We start from the raw sequence: 17,238 nt of genomic DNA on the forward strand, positions 1-17,238 counted from the left end.
CATCCAACTCTTGATTTTGGCTCAGGTCATGATCTCAGATTGTGAGGTGAGCCCTGTTATAGGCTCCATGCTACACATGGAGCCTGCTTAATATTCTCTCTCTCCCTCCCTCTGCCCCTCCCCCTCCTCCTCTTAAAAAAAAAAAAGAAGCATTGGTCTGAAGGGCAGAGGCATCTAATTTAACACATAACTAGGGGCCTGTGGAAATATTCTCCAAAGATGGAGGCTGGCAGGTGCCATCTTAGTTTTCTCCCTCTGCCTCATTCCAGCTCACTGGTAACTCCTGGGAAGCAGCTGTACCCTTACCTGGCACCACAATTTTTGTGGCTGCTAGCCAGGTGATATCTCTAGATTATCTGGCTCTGATGACTAGCAGAGCTATGCTCTGGGTCCCACAGGACTATAATAAATGGTGAAAGAGTTCTTAACCAATCTCCCCCAGGGCAGAGCAGAGAGGCAACAGACTAAGACATCCAGCCATTCTTTGAAAGAACCCTATTAGCTTAACTTCATAGCTGTGGCCTGAGGGGTAAGCCTTTAATTAAACACACATCTAAGGGTTGACTTTAATCTTTTCTAGAGATCTCAAAGGGTGGTTGCTATTTTTACTCTCTTTCTGCCATGCTCCAGAGATCTGGTGTCTCCCAGGAGGAAGCTATACAAGGACTTGGTGCCCAAGTTTTTACATCTGCTACTCCAGCTTTCATGGCTGCTGCCCAGGGAATGCCCCTTGATCACCTACCTCTGGTGACCAGTAGGGTTTGCATTTGTGGGACTCCTAAGACTATAACAAATGGAGAGACAGTCCAGGGCATGTTACCACTCTCAGGGCACAGTACAAAAGCAGACTGAAACATACGCCCATTATTTCTGTGAAAGTGGTCTATTTGCTTGCCCTGAAGCTTCAGCGTAAGGGCCAGGCTTCTGGTTTGGTACACAACTAGGAGCCTACTAAGGTGTTCTCTGGAGACAGAGGCTGGTGGGTGCTATCTTTGAGCTTTCCCTCTGCCTTACCCCAGCTCTCTAGAATCTGTGAAAGAGGCCTATTAGCTTGTTTTCATAGTTGTGGCCTCACAGGTAAGCTTCTAAGTAACTAACATCTAAGGGCTGACTACAATCCTCTCCAGAGACTGGGGAGGCTGGAGGTGCCATCTTCACATTCTCCATCTGTCTCATGTGAGATTATTAGCATCTCCAAAAAACCAGCTTATGTACACATCTGTCACCCTGGTTTTTGTGGTGGCTACCCAGAGGATACACCCCTTGATAGCCTAGCTCTGGTGTCCAGCAAGGCTTGTGTTCACAGCTTCAATGGGATGGTAGCAAAGAAAGAAACAGTTTCTAACTGGCTATCACCCCAGGGCTCAGGACAGAGTGAGCAGACAGAAACTCTACTCACTAGTCTTCCCATAAAAGAGGTATATTTGTGTACTTTAAAAGCTGATGTCCAGGCACCTAGGTAGCTCAGTCACTTGAGTGTCTGAATCTTGCTTTTGGCTCAGGTCATGATCTCAGAGTCATGAGATTGAGCTTCATATCAGGCTCCATGCTCAGTGAGGAGTCTGCTTGAGATTCTCTTCTCTCCCTCTTCTTCTCCTCCACCCCCGCTCTCTCTGTCTCTCTCTCACATGATAGATGAATAAATATTCTTAAAAAATAAAAAATAAATAAAAGCTGATGCCTGACTGTCTGGCTCCCAGTCAGCCTGCATCTAGGTCCCATTTGGGACATTAACAAGTCTTGACACACCTTCACTAACTACTGGGAGCCACTAAAAATAAAGTTGGCAGCCTAGACAATGACAAAAGTTTGAGAGATAACCTAGAGTTAGGGCAGGGTTGAATGATCAGTTTTGTCTCCTACAAGAGAACACTCCCTCAATACTGGGAGAGGGGCTGTTTTATCTAATGAACAGAAACTAACACAGAGGGTCAAGGAAAGTGAAGAAACAGAAATATGTTTCAAACAAAATAAGATAAAACCAGAAACAGGTCTTAATGAAATAAAGAGATAGATTATTTACCTGATAGAGAGTTCAATTAAAGTTGTAAAGATACTCACCAAGGTCAGGAGAAGAATGAATGAAAAAAAGTAAAAATTTCAACAAAAATAGAAAATAAAAGGAAGTACTAAATAGAAGTCATAAAGCTAAAAAATAAATAACTGAACTGAAAAAAAATGCAGTTGAGGGGTTCAACTAAAGAATCAATGAAGCAAAAGAAAGGATCAGTAGATTTGAAGACAGAGCATTAGGACAGATCTAATAGGAGCAGCAAAAAGAAAAAAGAATGCAAAAGAGTGAAGATACCTCAAGGGACTTCTGTGACAATATTAAGGGGACCAACATTGGCATTATAGTGGTCCCAGAAAGAGAAGAGAGAGAGAAAGGGGCAGAAAACTTATTTGAAAAGATAATGGCTGAATATCTCCCTACTTTGTGAAAAAAAGCAAAGATATCTAAAGGGACTTATATGACAATATTAAGCTGGCCAACATTTGCATTATAAGTGTCTGAGAAAGAGAAAACAGAAAAAAACCCAAAATTTATGGCAGAAGCCTTCCCTACCTTGGGAGAGGAAACAGACATCCAGATCCAGGAATCCCAGAAAATTCTGAAGAAGATAAACCCTAGTAGATCTCCACCAAGACACTTATCATTAAAGTATCAGAAAGTTAAAAAGAAAAAGAGAATTAAAGAGCAGCAAGAGAAGGGCACCTGGGTGGCTCAGTTGGTTAAGCATCTGCCTTCAGTTCAGGTCATGATCCCAGGGTCCTGAGATCAAGCCCCATATTGGGCTCCCTGCTGAGCAGGGAGCCTGCTTCTCCCTCTGCCTGCCACTGCCCTTGCTTGTGCTCTCTCTCTGTCAAATAAATAAATAAAATCTTTAAAAACTTAAAAAAAATAAAAATGAAAAGCAGCAAGAAAAAGACAACTAATTACATACAAGGGAACTACCATAAGATGATCAGATTTTTTGCAAAAACTCTGCAGGCCAGAAGGGAGTGTCATGATATACTCACAATGCTAAAAGAAAAAAAAAACCACACACACATAAACAAAAAACAAGAATATTTCAGCAAAGTTGTTCTTTACAATTGAAAGAGAGATAAAGAGTTTTCCAGATAAGGGGCACCTGGGTGGCTCAGTTGTTAAGCATCTGCCTTTGGCTCAGGTCATGGTCCCAGGGTCCTGGGATTGAGCCCCACATTGGGCTCCCTGATAGGTGGGAACCCTGCTTCTCCCTCTCCCACTCCCCCTGCTTGTGTTCCCTCTCTCACTGTGCCTCTCTCTGTCAAATAAGTAAATAAAATCTTAAAAAAAAAAACTTTTCCAGATAAGCAAAAGCTAAAAGAGTACATCACCACTAGATGGGCTTTACAAGATAAGGGCTAAAGCACTTCTTGAAGCTGAAACAAAAGGACACTAATGAATAAAGGAAAACATATAAAAGTATATATTTCATTGGTAAAGGTAAATATGTAGCAAAATTCAGAATAATATAATGCTGTAAAGGTGGTAGGTTAATTACTTATAAACCAGTATGAAGGTTAAATAAAAAGTAGTAAAAATAAGTATAATTATAATAACTTGTTAAGGGATACACAGATAAAAAGATGTAAATTATGACATCAAAAACATAAAATGTGGAGGGGGGGAGTAAAAGTGTAGAGCTTTAGAATGCATTCAAACTTAAATTATTATCTATGTACGCTTCATGGTAACTACAAAGCAAAATCCTATAGTAGAAACACAAAGACAAAGATAAAGGAAGCTAAGCAAAACATTACAGAAAATCATCAAATCAGAAAGGAACAAAAGAATCACAAAACAGCCAGAAAACAATTAACAAAATGACAATAAGTCCATACTTATTTATAATTCCTTTACATGTAAATGAACTAAATTCTCCAAACTAAAGACAGAATGACTGAATGGATTTAAAAAAACAAGATAAGGGGAGCCTGGGTGGCTCAGATGGTTAAGCGTCTGCCTTCGGCTCAGGTCATGATCCCAGGGTTCTGGGATCGAGTCCCGCATCGGGCTCCCTGGTAGGCGGGGAGCCTGCTTCTCCCTCTGCCTCTGCCTCTCTCTCTCTCTCTGACTTCCATGAATAAATAAATAAAACATTAAAATAAATAAATAAATAAATAAATAAAAAATAAATAAATAACAAGATAAAAACAAAACAAAGCAAGCAAACAAACAAAAAAAGCCAAAACAAAAACAAGATCCAAGGGTGCCAGGGTGGCTCAGTACATCAAGCATCCGAGTCTTGATTTCAGCTCAGGTCATGATCCCAGGGTCATGAGTTTCCATGCTGTGCATGGAGCCTGCTTAAGATTCTCTCTCTCCCTCTCCCTCTGCCCTTCCACCCTCCCCCGACTCTCTAAAAGACAAGAACAAAAACAACAACAACAAAAACCTAAGGCCCATTTATTTCATTATTTTATTTTATTAATTCCAGTATAGTTAACATACAGTGTTATATTAGTTTCAGATGTACAATACAGTGATTCAACAATTCTATAATCTTCTGATGCTCCCTATGACACATGTATTCCTAAATCCCCGTCACCTATTTCACCCATGCCCCCCACTCACCTCCCCTCTGATAACCATCAGTTTATTCTCTATATTTAACACTGTTTCTTGGTTTCTTTCTCTTTCACCTTTGCTCATTTGTTTCGTTTCTTAAATTCCACATGTGAGTGAAATCATATGGTATTCATCTTTCTCTGACTGACTTATTTTACTTAACATTATACTCTCTAGCTCCATCCACATCATTGCAAATGGCAAGATTTCATTCTTTTTTATGGCAGAATAATATTCCATTGCATATACATGCCACTTCTTTATCCATTCATCTATTGATGGACACTTGGGCTGCTTCCATAATTAGGGATGCATGTATCCTTTTGAATTAGTGTTTTTGTATTTTTGGGGGGGGGCGGTAAATAGCCAGGACTGCGATTACTAGACCATAGGGTAGTTCTATTTTTAACTTTTTGAAGAACCTCCACACTGTTTTCCAGAATGGCTACACCAATTTGCCTTCCCACCAACAGTGCTAGAGTGTTCCCATTTCTCCACATGCTTGCCAACACTTCTTTCTTGTGTCGTTGTGTTGTTTTTTTTTTTTTTAATTTTAGCCATTCTGACAGGTGTGAGGTAATATCTCATTGTAGTTTTGATTTGCATTTCCCTAATGATAAATGATATTGAGCATCTTTTCTGTGTCTGTTGGCCATCTACATGTCTTCTTTGTAGAAATGTCTGTTCATGTCTTCTACCCATTTTTTAATTGGATTATTAGTTTTTGGGTGTTGAGTTGTATCAGTTCTTTATATATTTTGGATACTAACCCTTTATCAGATACATCATTTGCAAATATCTTCTCCCAACAAGTAGGTTGCCTTTTAGTTATGTTGATTGTTTCCTTCACTGTGCAAAATGTTTTTATTTTGATGTAGTCCCAATAATTTATTTTTGCTTTTATTTCCCTTGCCTCAGGAGACACATCTTGAAAAATGTTGCTCTGTCCGATGTCAGAGACATTACTGCTTACTTCTAGGATTTTTATGGTTTCAGAAAAACAAGGCCCATTTATATACTGCCTATAAGGGACTCACTTCAAATATGAGGACAACTACAGACTGAAAATAAAGGGATGGAAAAAGATATTCCATACAAATGGAAACTAAAAGAAAGCCAAGGTAGTTATATTTATATCAGACAAAATAGACCTTAAGACAAAGACTGTAATAAGAAAAAAAGTAGGTCATTATATAATGATAAAAGGGTCATCCAACAAGGGATATAACATCTGTAAATATTCATGCTCCCAGAGTAGCACTTAAATATGTAAAGCAAATATTAATAGACCAAAAGGGAGAAATAGACAGCAATACAATAACAGTAGGAGACTTTAATGCCCACTTCCATCAATGCATAGATCATCCAGATAGAAAATCAATAAAGAAACGTTGGCCCTAAATGACACAGAACATTTGACTGAAAAGCAACATAATACACATTCTTCTCAAGTGCACATGAAACATCCTCCAGGACAGATCACATGCTAGGTCACAAAACAAGTCTTAATAAATTTAAGAAGATTGAAATCATATCAAGCATCTTTCTGATGACAAAGCTTTGAAACTAGAAATCAGTTATAAAAGAGAACTGGAAAAATCACAAATATGTGGAGATTAAACAACATGCTACTGAACAACCAATGGGTCAAACAGGAAATCAAAAGAGAAATTTTTAAAAATGCCTTGAGAGAGATGAAAATAGAAATAAAACATCCATAACTTATGGGATACAGCAAAAGCAGTTCTAAGAGGGAAGTTTGTAGCATTAAATGCCTACATCAAGACACAAGAAAGATCTCTAAAAACAACCTAACTTATACCTCAAGGAACTAGAAGAAAGAACAAATAAAGCCCGAAGTTAGTTGGGAAAAAAAAAAACAAATATAAGAGCAAATATTCATAATCATAATAATATAGAGGATAAAAAATAGAAAAGATCAATGAAGCAAAAACTTGTTCTTTGCAAAGATCAACAAAATTGAGAAACATTTAACCAGATTGATCAAGAAAAGGAACAGAGAGACACCAGATAAATAAAATCAGAAATAAAAGAGAGTTATAATTGACAGCACAGAAATACAAAAGATCATAAGAGACTACCATAAACAGTTATATGCCAAAAAATTGGACAACCTAGAAAAAATAGATAAATTCCTAGAAACACACAATTTTCCAAGTCTGAATCATGAAGAAATAGAAAATGTGAATAGATCAACTACTAGTAATAAGATTAAGTCAGTAATCAAAAAACTTCCAACAAATAAAAGTCCAGGAAAGATGGCTTCACTGGTGAATTCTACCAAATATTCAAAGATTTAATACCTATTCTTCTCAAACTATTTCAAAAAATTGAAGAGGAGGGAATAATTCCAAACTCACTTTATGAAGCCAGCATTACCCTGACTAAAACCAGACAAAGACACCACAAAAAAAAGAAAATTACAGGCCAAAGTCCCTGATAAAATAAACACAAAAATCCTCTACAAGATATTAGCAACCTAATTCAACAATACATTAAAAGTATCATACACTATGATCAAGTGGGGATCCATCTAGAGATGCAAGGATGATTCAATCAATATCTGCAAATCAATCAACATGATACACCACATCAACAAAATGAAGGATAAAAATCACATGATCATCTCAATAGATGCAGATAAAACATCTAACAAATTCAACATCCATTTATGATAAAAACTCTGAACAAAGTAGGTGTAGAGGGAACATACCTCAACACAATAAAGGTCATATATGGCAAACACACTGTTAACATCATACACAAAATTGAAAAACTGAGGGCTTTTCCTCAAAGATCAGGAACAAGAGAAAGAATACCATTCTTGCCATTTTTATTAAACATAGCATTGGACATTCTAGCCATAGCAGTTAGGCAAGAAAAATAAATAAAAGTCATCTAAACTGGGAACGAAGTAAACCTTCATCATGTGCAGACATGATACTATATATGGGAAACCCTAAAGACTCCACCAAAAAACTGTTCCAACTAATACATAAAATAAAGTTGCAGGACACAAAATTAACATACAGAAATCTGTTGCATTTCTATACACTAATAACAAACTCTCAGAAAGAGAAACTAAGAAAACAATCCCATTCACAACTCTATCTAAAAGAATAAAATACCTACGAATATATTTAACTGAAGAGGTGAAAGACCTGTATACTGAAAACTGTAAGACATTGATAAAAGAAGTTGAGGAAGACACAAATAAATAGAAAATGTACCATGCTTATGGATTAAAGAATTCATATTATGTTCTATACATTGGCTAATTGAATTTAAATTAAAAAAAGAATTAATATTGGCAAAATGTCCATACTACACAAAGCAATCAATCTACAGTTTCAATGCAATCTCTATGAAAATATCAATGGTATTTTTCACAGAAATAGAATAAACAATCCTAAAATTTGTGTGGAACCACAAAAGACCCTGAATAGCCAATGCACTCTTGAGAAAAAGCAAAGCTGGAAATATCATGTGCCATGATTTTAATCTATGCTATAAAACTATGATAATCAAAACAACATGGAATTGGCACAACAAGAAACACATGTATCAGTGGGACAGAAGGAGAACTCAGAAATAAACCCATGCAGGGGAGCCTGGCTGGCTCAGTCAGAAGAGCATGTGATTCTTGGTCTCAGGGTCATAAGTTTGAGCCCACATTGGGTGTAGAGATTACTTAAGTAAATAAACTTAAAAAAAAGAATAAATCCATGCATGTATGATCAATTAATCTAACCAAAGGAAGCAGGAATATACAATGGGGAAAACATAGTCTTTTCAATACATGGTGTTGGTTAAATTGAGCAGGTACATGCAAAAGAATGAAACTGAACCACTCTCTTATACCATACAAAATTAATTCAAAATGGATTAAAGACTTGATTGTATGATCTGAAATCATAAAATTCCTAGAAGAAAACATAGGTGGTAAGGTCCTTGATATCAGTCTTAGTGATTTTTTTTTTAACTGACTCCACAGGCAAGGGAAACAAAAGCAAAAATAAATGGTAATATTTCAAGCTAAAAGGCTTTTGCACAGTGAAGGAAACTATCAACAAAACGAAAAGTCAGGGCGCCTGGGTGGCTCAGTTGGTTGAGCGACTGCCTTCGGCTCAGGTCATGATCCCAGGGTCCTGGGATCGAGTCCCACATCGGGCTCCCGGCTCAGCGGGAAGCCTGCTTCTCCCTCTCCCACTCCCCCTGCTTGTGTTTCTGCTCTCGCTGTCTCTGTCTCTGTCAAATAAATAAATAAAATCTTTAAAAAAAAAAAAAAAAAAAAAAAACGAAAAGTCAGCCTATGGAATGGGAGAAAATATTTACAAATCATATTTCTGATAAAGGGCTAATATCCAAAATATGTAAAGAACTCATACAACTTAATAGCAGAAAACAAAAACAAAAACCACAATTCAATTTAAAAATGGGTAGAAGATCTGAGCATTTTTCAAAAGAAGACATACAGATGGCCAAGAGGTACATGAAAAGATGCTCAACATCACTTATTGTCTGGGAAATGCTATCAAAACCACAATAAGGTATCACCTCACTCCTGTTAGAATGGCTAGTAACAAAAAAAAGAAAAGAAAAGAAACAACAAGTGTTGGCAAGGATGTGGAGAAAAGGGAACACTTGTGCACTGTTGCCAGGAAGGTAAATTGGTAAGCCACTATGGAAAAGAGTATGGAGATTCCTCAAAAAATTAAAAATAGAACTACCATGTAGACCAGCAGTTCCAATCCTGGATATTTATCTGAAAATCAAAAACAAAAAACACTAACTCAAAAAACAAAAATAAACATTGCAACAATATTTACAATAGCTAAGAAATGGAGGCAACCTAAGTTTCCATTGATAGATGAATGGATAAAGTTGTGACATATACATACAATGGAATATCACTCAGCCATAAAAGAAAGAATGAAATCTTGCCACATGTAACAACGTGGATGGATCTTAAGGGTATTATGCTAAGTGAAATAAGTCAGAACGAGAAAGATAAATACCATATGATTTCACTTATATGTGGAATCTTAAAAACAACAAAGAAAAAAACCAGACTAATAGATACAGAGGCTGGACTAATTGTTGCCTGAGGAAAGATTAGTGTAGGTAGAATGGGTGAAGAGGATTAAGAGATATAAACTCCCAGTTATAAAATGATTAAGTCATAGATATATAATGTACAGCATGAGGATATAGACAACAATATATTAAATTTGTATGTTGATAGATGGTAACTGGACTTATTAGTTGATCATTTGTAATATATATGTTATATATAATATATATGTCAAATCACCATGTGGTACACCTTAAACTTAATGTAAGATTGTATGTTAGTTATGCTTCAATAAAAAATAAATAAAATAAATGTGTTTTCAGTCCTAGCCTCACCTCTCTCTCTCTTTTTTTTAATTGAGGTATGATTGACGTACATTATATTAGTTTCAGGTATACAACATAATGATTCAATATTTGTACATATTGAAAAGTGATTACCACAAGTCTAATTAACATCTATAACCATACATAACAAAAATTTTTCCTGTGATGAGAACTTTTAAGATCTACTCTCTTAACTTTCAAACATGCAATACAGTATTATTAACTATGGTCACCATGCTGTCCATTGACTTATTCAACTGGGAGTGTGTACCTTCTGACCCCATTTACCCATTTCTTCCACCCCCATTGCCTCTTGCTTCTGGCAACCACCAGTCTGTTCTCTTTTCATGATTTTTTTTTCTTGATTCCACATATAAGTGAGATCAGACAGTATTTATTCTTCTTTCACTTAGTGTAATGCCCTCAGGGGACATCCATGTTGTCACAAATGACAAAATTTCTTTCTTTTTAATAGCTGAATAATATTCCTGTATATATACATCACATCTTCTTTATCCATTTATCCATGGATGGACACTTGGGTTGCTTCCATATCTTGGCTACTGTAAATAATGCTGCAGTAAACATGGGGGAGCAGATATCTTTTTAACGTAGTGTTTTTGTTTCCTTTGAATAAATACCCACAAGTGGCATTGCTGGACCACACAGTAATTCAATTTTTAACTTTTTTGAGGAATCTCCATACTGTTTTCCATAGTGGCTACATCAATTTACATTCCCACCAACAGTGCACAGGGTTCCCTTTTCTCCACACCCTTGATAACACTTATTTCTTGTCTTTCTGGTAATAGCCATTCTAATAGATGTGAGGTGATATCTTATTGTGGTTTTGATTTTTATTTCCCGGATGATTAGTCCTGTTGACCATGATTTCATGTATTTGTTGACTATCTGTACTTTTTTCTTTGGGAAAATGTCTGTTGAAATCTTCTGCTCATTTTTAAATTGGATTTTTTTTTTTTTTTTTTTTTTTGCTATTGAGTTCTAGGAGTTCTTTATAATTTTTGGATATTAACCCTTTATCAGATATATGATTTGAAGATATTTTCTAAGTTGCCTTTTCATTTTGCTAATGGTTTTCTTTGCTATGCAGAAACTTTTTGGATTAATGTAGTCCTATTTGTTTATTTTTGCTTTTGTTGCTTTTGCTTTTGGTGTCAAATCCAAAAAATCATCACCAAGACAGATGTCAAGGAGCTTATCATTTATGTTTTCTTCTAGGAGTTTTATGGTTTCAGATCTTACATTCAAGTCTTTATTCTATTTTAAATTAATTACTATAAATGGTGTATGAAAGTGGTCCAGTTTCATTCTTTTGCATATACCTGTCCAGTATTTCCAACACCATTTACTAAAGAGACAATCCTTTCACATTGTATAGTCTTGGTTCCTTTGTCTTAAATTAATTGACCGTATATGTATGCATTTTTTTCTGGCCTCTTTATTTTGTGTTTCACTGATCCTTGTGTCTGTTTTAATGTCACTGCCATATGGTTTTGATTACTATATAGCTTTGAAATCATGGAGCATGATGCTGCAGCTTTGTTCTTTCTCAAGATTGCTTTGGCTATTCGGGGTCTTTCATGGTTTCATACAAATTTTAGAATTGTTTGTTCCAGTCTGTGGAAGATACCATTGAAATTTTTATGGTAATTTATTTTTATTTTTTATTGAAGTATAATTAACATGTAATGTTATATTAGTTTCAAGTGTACAACATATTGATTCAATAATTCTATACATTACTCAATGCTCACCATGATAAATGTAGTCACCATACAACATTATTGAATCTGTAGGTTGCTTTGGGTAGTATGGAATTTTAACAGTACTAATTCTTCCAATCCATAAGCATGTAATATCTTTTCATTTATTTCTGTCTTCTTCAATTTCTTTCATCCTTATCATAGTTTTCAGTCTACAAGTCTTTAATGTTTTTGGTTAAATTTATTCTTAGATATTTTATTATTTTGATGACTGTAAATGCTTTACATTTCTAATTGCTTTTTAAGCTCATCATACAAATGTCATGTGATTTTTGCCATTTAGTTATAAATATTTTTCAAAACCTATTTTGATTTTCCTTGATGCATGATTTTTTATGAGTATGTGCATGTGTTTCTCTGTGTGTTTTTTCCAAAACTCTGATGCTATTGCACTATCATCAGAGAGTCAAGGAATGCAACTTCTATGATATTGACTTTTGAAATTTGTCAAATCTTCTTTCAAAGCTTACTATTATGTGTTAAAAATTTTTTGTAAAAGTGGAATTATTGATTGCAAAGTTTATAAGCATGTTTTTTTAAATTTTTATTTAAATTCTAATGAGTTAATGTACAGCGCAATATTGGTTTCAGGAGTAGCATTCAGTGATTCATCACTTACATCCAACACCAAGTGTTCATCACAAGTACCCTCCTAAATTCCCATCACTAACCTATCTCATCCCCCACCCACCTCCCTCCATCAACGCTCAGTTTGTTCTCTATCATTAATAGTCTCTTACGATTTGCTTCCTTCTCTTTTTTATTTCTTTTTCCCCCCTTCTTAGGTGTTCATCTCTTTTGTTTCTTAAATTCCACATATGAGTGAAATCATATGGTATTTGTCTTTCTCTGATTGACTTATTTTGCTTGGCATAATACACTCTAGCTCCATTCATGTTGTTGCAAATGGCAAGATTCATTCTTTTTGATGGTTGAGTAATATTCCATTATATATATATCACATCTTTATCCATTCATCAGTTGAAGGACATTTGGGCTCTTTCCATAGTTTGGCTATTGTTGATAATCCTGCTATAAACATCAGAGTGCATGTGCCCCTTTGAATCATTATTTTTGTATCCTTTGGGTAAATACCTAGTAGTGCAATTGCTGGATCATAGAGTAGTTCTATTTTTAACTTTTTGAGGAACCTCCATACTGTTCTCCAGAGTGGCTGCACCAGTTTGCATTCCTACTCACAGTGCAAGCGTGTCCCCTTTCTCTGCATCCTCACCAACACCTGTTATTTCTTGTGTTGTTAATTTTAGCCATTCTGAGAGGTGTGAGGTGGTATCTCCTTGTGATTTTGATTTGTCTAAGCATGTTTAGATAACTGTTAATATATTGCCATGATGATTTCTAGGAAGTTTTATACTCAGCAACAGAGAATAATAACACTGAATTAGAAGAAACTGCCTGTTTGGCATATTGGAATGTAGAAAATCTTCAAATGAACAGAATTTATTTTAAATCTTAGTGAGGCTGAACAAAATTTTATAAATGTATCGAATATTTGTGTGTCATATTTTATTAATTCCCTTATTGTGACTAAAACTAATTTTCCATTGAGTTTTAGTCTTTTATTGATTGATAAAGATTCTCTACAAGATTTTTTAAAAATAAACTTACACCAAACATGATCAATTTTTATAAATATTTCAAAAGTATTTTCAGTCTCTATTTGATGGGTGATGGGTTCTATGTATGTCCACCAGGTCTAGCTTGTGTAATTGTGTTGTTTAAATCTATACTATTACTTAATTTTATTATACTTATATATCTATAAGCTTAAGGTGGAAATATATTAAAAGGCCCCACTATTATTGTGGATATGTCAATTTTTACTTAAAATTTAATTTTTGCTTTACTATATTTGAATTTATGTTACTTTCTTAGTGGGTTATTTCTTTTATATATATATATTTAAAGATTTTATTTATTTATTTGACAGAGAGAGACACAGCGAGAGAGGGAACACAAGCAGGGGGAGTAGGAGAGGGAGAAGCAGGCTTCCTGCGGAGCAGGGAGCCTGATGTGGGGCTTGGTCCCAGGACCTCCGGATCATGACCTGAGCCAAAGGCAGACACTTAACGACTAAGCCACCAGGCGCCCCAGTGGGTTATTTCTTTTATCATTTCATGCTAACTCCTATTCCTGTTAATTTTTTAAATTAAACTTTATGTTATGAGATAATTATAGATTCACATGCAATTTTAAGAAATAATAAAGAGAGATCCTTGTACCCTTTGCCTTTTCCCTAATGGTAACATCTTGCAAAACTATAGCACAACATCACAACCAGTATATTGACATTGAGACAGTTAGGATACAAAGAATTTCCATCACAAGGATCCCTCTTACTGAACTTTAATAGCCACACTCACCCCCCACATCCTTCCTGTATGTTCCTAACCTCTGGCAACCACCAATCTGCTCCCCGTTTCTATAATTTTGTCCTTTCAAGACTGTTATATAAATGGAATCATACGGTATGTAATCTTTTGGGGTTGGCTTTTTTTCACTCAGCATAGTTCTCTGGAGATTCATCCAGGTTATTAGGTATATCCATAGTGTGTTCCTTTTTCTACTGAGTAGTATACCATGTGTTTACTACTGTATGTAGTAAGTAAGTATACCATGTAAGTAAGCATACCACAGTAAGTACTGTATGTAGTAAGTAGTATACCATGTGTTTACTACTGTATGTAAAGGCATCTGGGTTGCTTCCAATTGTGGACTACTATGAAAAAAAATTCATGTACAGGTGTTTGTGTGAATGTAAGTCTTTATTTCTCTGGATAAATTGCTGGGTTATGTGGTAAGTCCATTTTTAGTTTTAAAAGAAACTACAAATTTTTTCCACTGATAATCCCACCAGCAATGTATGAGCAATCCAATTTCTGCATATCCTCACCAGCATTTGCTGTTGTCTTTATTTTTTTAGTATTAGTCATTTTGATAATTGTGTAGTGATATCTCATTGTAGTTTAAACTTGCATTTCCTTATGATGTTGAACTATGATGTTGAACATTTTTTCATGTGGATGTTTGCCATATATATCTTCTGTGAAATGTCACTTCTCTAATTGCATTGCTTCTTATTTTGAGTTTCAGAGTTCACTATATATTCCAGATACTAGCAGTTCTCTGGAAATGTGGTTTATAAATTCTCTCTCCTAGTCTGTAGTTTATCATTCCCTTAGTTTAATAGAGTCTTTCAAAACAGAGTCTTAAATATAGAGAACAAACTGATGGTTACCAGAGGGGAGGTGAGTGGGGGGATTGGTGAAATTTGTGATGGGGATGTAGGAGCACTCTTGTGATGAGCACCAGGTGTTAAATGGAATTGTTGAATCACTATATTGTACACCTGAAGCTAATATAAGACTATATGTTAACTATATTGGAATTAAAATATACATATATTTAAACAGGGCTTTCACAGAGCAAACACTTGTCATTTTGATGAAATCTAGTTTATCTATTTTTTCTTTTATGGATTAAGCTTTTGGTGGTAAGTCTAAGAATTTTTTGCCTAGTCCCACATCCTTAAATTTTTCTTCTATCTTTGTTACCAAAAGTTTTATAGGTTTATGTTTAACATTTAAGTCAGTAATTCATTTGGATTCTGGCATCTTGCCCAAAGTCTATCCCAAACTTTTACACTGTCCCTATTGTCCCAGAACAGAAAGTCAATTCAAACTAGGTATTTTAGGGTTTGCATTTTGCAACCTCTCTCTTAATACTTGTTTTATATTAGTTTTTATACTAGTATTAATAATAATTAGTATTATCAATGCTAATAATTATCAATACTAATTATTATATTAGTAGTTGCATTAGTATTACTAATTATATTTTATATAATATTATTTGATATCAGCATTATGACTACATTGTGGGATGAAAATTTATTATTTCAAAGTCTGGAATATAGACAAATATTTATCAATTCTGTCTTATTTGGTATCTCAGTTGTCAACTGGGACAAGATTCAAGATTCTCAAAAGGAAAATATGCATACTAATCTGATCAAATATGAATATTAAATATTTAACCAAATATGAATATTGATTTAACCCAAAATCATGGTATAACTGTACTGGGAGAATAGGTAGAGAGAAAGACTATGTAAATGAGTAGAAGGAGTGCAGGAGCCATAAATTTTAATTTTTCATATCAAGAAATAATAAACTGATTCAAAATTAAAAATCAATATGTAGGAATTTAAGCATGTTATTTAGAAATCTGGAGATCATAACTGGAAGAAATAGGTGAAAGTTTTGAAAATGACTCTAGGACAGTGGAGAGAGATGGGAAGGAGGGCTATGGTTTTCATTAAAAGCCTTGTGAAATTATTTGACTTTTATAATTATTTACACATGTAACTTTGATAACATAATTTTTTTAAAAAAGGAAGCAAGTTGCCAAAGGCAGTTCTGCATCATGTCGTGCTATCTTCTGATATTGGACCATTGATGTTAAGAACAGTGGCTACTTGAGTTTTTTCTAAGGGCAATGGACTGAAAAATAAAAGTGGTCACCAGACCAAAGAACACTGCACGCTCCCATGCTTCAGTGGGCCCACCTGTAAGCATGCATGTGTGGAAGAAATAACAACTATCTTCTGGTGAGTTTGGACATCACTTACTAGTTAGATCCTACATGCCCAGGAATGTGTGGAAACTGATACCTGGAGCTCTCCACATGAATGGAGTTGATGTCAGGTTTATATTAGTATCAAGTGATCCACCAAAGAATCAGTGGCATTGGAAAAGAACTGGCCATGTGTAGATCTGATTTATCCATAGATAAACTACAAGACCTTAAAACAACCTGCATCCATTTTTATGGGGGAAAGGACTCAATTATCTGAGGTTGACATACTAACATTCGAGGAGACAGAATGCTTGTTTCAAGGCAGAGAAAGGTTCTGAGAGGCTGCAGGGGTTGCAGGTAGCTCTGGTTGGGTCATTAGCTCCCATTCAGAAAGGTCAGGTACCAGAGACATGTCGCAGAGGGCTGATGAGGGAACAGGATGTCTCAAGTCTAGGAAGGTTTTCCACTGGGACCCATGGCCTCTCTTGCAAGCTCCCAGAAGAGGTCTCTCCTTCAAAAGTGGCTCTGTGTGGACCTCAGCCAGCCATGCTCACTGGGGGCAGCTTGTGGCACCCAGGATCTGGGGACTCTGATCCCAGCCCAAGGAGCTAATCCTTAGTGATGGCAAGTGATGTGATAAGTTCTTTCACGCCAAGAACCACATTTTAAGCATTTTTGTATCCCTAAGTTCTCTCCCCAGACCATGACAAGTGCATGCATTTCCTTCATACAGCACTTATTCAACAAATATACAAGTGTTACTTTCAGTTGAAAATGCAAGTGTTAGCAGAACACCAGTTTGTATGTCACAGAAAATACTCTATTGCCAACGAA

This window comes from Mirounga angustirostris, unplaced genomic scaffold (genome assembly GCF_029215605.1).
Source record: "Mirounga angustirostris isolate CCGP_5_RB_7025 unplaced genomic scaffold, mMirAng1.0.hap1 SCAF_13, whole genome shotgun sequence".
NCBI lineage: Eukaryota > Metazoa > Chordata > Mammalia > Carnivora > Phocidae > Mirounga > Mirounga angustirostris.